Raw genomic sequence first — 2,337 nt, 5'->3', positions numbered from 1 at the left:
GTTTGCTACCTCTGTTCATGTAAGATGGGTCTGACAAGTGATGCACTCGATTGTGCATGTTTTAAAGTCACTTGTTGGCTCTTTCACACCTTAACTGTTCGGAAACCAACAAAAGCATTAATTATTAACTTAAACACAAACTGTCTTGTAAATGGTATGCAACTAACCAGCCCCAATATTTAAAAGCCATGAAGATAATTACACCACCAATGACTGTACTTTAGTATGTCCCTATGCACAATTCAGTTGCTGATGGGAGGGTTTTTTTTTTTTTTTACTCCTTCCTCACAGAAATGATTTTCTTTGCAGCAGGGATATCTGACAGTTATCATGCATGGTTGCTTTGTTTTTCTGGTGTTGACGGGAGGTTTTGATTCTTTGCTTCTGAAGAATGTAGCCTGTATGGTGGTAGCCTCGAAGGAAGCAAATAGTAAACACGTGAGTGGTTAGAAGACCAGACGTAACACTGATGATGTCGTAGAGCTGTGCTTTTTTTTTTTTTGTTTTTTTTTTTTTTGTTGCTTTTTTCTCTCCTTCAAGGAATGGTGTTGGTGTACATCCTTTTGACTTGCTCGTTAGGTCATCTTAGCCTGTCTAGGATGTGAATGTTATTTTACTTTGCTCACAAACCTTATGCACTCATGACTTTCTGATGGGCGTTCAGTTGACTCTCAATCAGTGACCTGAGTGCTAATCTATATATGACAATAAGGTGGGTCGCCAAAACCATTAAAAAAAAAAAAACTTAATTTCATGGTAAACAAAAACCTAGCCAATTGTTATGTAATACTCAACATTGTTTTCGACTTGTGTAGACTGCATACTGAAGAAGGCTACATGAGATCTAGTTCTAGTACCATGGGAATATTCTCACCTAGGGCTCCACACTTTACTTTTTTTTTTTTTTTTTTAGAATGTCTTGCTTTATAAATCATTTTCACCATGGGAAATTAAATAGTTCATGCCTTGTCTGCCCTTCCAGAGTGGGGGCTCTTTCACATATCCAATGGTGAGCAATGTCTGATTGCCACTAGGAAACCTGCTGCTAGCAGTAATCGTACACTACTGGAGTTCTTACAATTTTCCGTTGGAGTAAACTAGAAAATCCACGTTCTCTGTGTGGTCACCCCTGAGAATGGGGTTAGCTAGAAAAAAATAATGAAACTACTGATTTTAATGGTTATTAAAACCTCAAATCAATGGTGTGGGGCTTAAACACCATGGAATCATACCCCAACACCAGTAACTGGTGTGGGAGATATGATTCCACCCTACTAGAAGGAGAAATATGACAGCACTGGTACGCCCGGTACCAGCTTTGCAAGCCCTGGAGTCAGTCTGCTGGCCGAAACTCTGGCAGGGGACAGCTGGACAATGAGTTTCCTGTCACAGGGAGGTGTGACCACCTCCCAGACAGGCTTTAGTGTATTGGGGGATGGGTGGGTGCACTCCGAGTGCTTTGAATGCTGCATTGGGGGCACATTTGGTGTCCTTGTGCATAGTCCAGCTCAACCCGGTTGCAGGGGCTACCAGCCCCTGCTCTGGTGCGAAACTGGACAAAGACCATGGGTGTAGCCACCCCTCTGTCCTGACCTTCCCATAGGTGGGTCCCCAAAGTTTGTCCCACCCCTTCCTTTGGTATAAAGTAGGAACCCCTGGCTACAGGAATTTCGATTTACCTGGACGAAACTCTGCTACAGAATCCCAGAACTTCACCTATCTACACGACGTTGGATGACCGAAGAATCTCCCTTGGCGCAAAGGAGTTACTAAGCAGGCACCAAAGACTCCTCTCTCCGGTTTGCAACTACGCAGCTCCTGAAGGATTCTGAAGATTTTGCAACACAGGAGGTGGGTTTCCAAGCTTCCCTGAGGCCAATCCATGCTCTCCATACCTGAGATTCAAAGCCCTTGTGGGGACCGTGCACATTGGCAGCAGCATATGCTTTTTGGCGATCCAGGAGGCTGTGCTTTGGGCTACTTGTAGTCCAGACCCCGAGCAGTGATTCCACCGAGCATTACTGGCCTACACTCCACAAGTGTTCTGTGGGCTGGTATTGAGTGATTCCTCTTGTGGTCCCTCCGTGATCCCTCGTCTGTCGACCTGTGGGTACCTGAGAAGGGTACTTAACCTTCAGCGGGCTTACCTGGTTGCTCCAGACGTGCCCTGACTCCATTTCTTGGGGAGTCCACGGGACCTTGCTGGTCCACATCTAAGCCTTTTTACTTGCACCATGTGGGTTGCCGTTGCCAAGGCTTGTTGGTCTCCAATTCGGACGCTAACCCCCATATATCCAACAAAGGGGGGGGGGGGGGCACCGGGGCAAGTTTAACAAG

Source organism: Triturus cristatus, chromosome 7 (genome assembly GCF_964204655.1).
Source record: "Triturus cristatus chromosome 7, aTriCri1.1, whole genome shotgun sequence".
Taxonomy (NCBI): domain Eukaryota; kingdom Metazoa; phylum Chordata; class Amphibia; order Caudata; family Salamandridae; genus Triturus; species Triturus cristatus.
Note: the sequence above shows the minus strand (reverse complement) of the source record.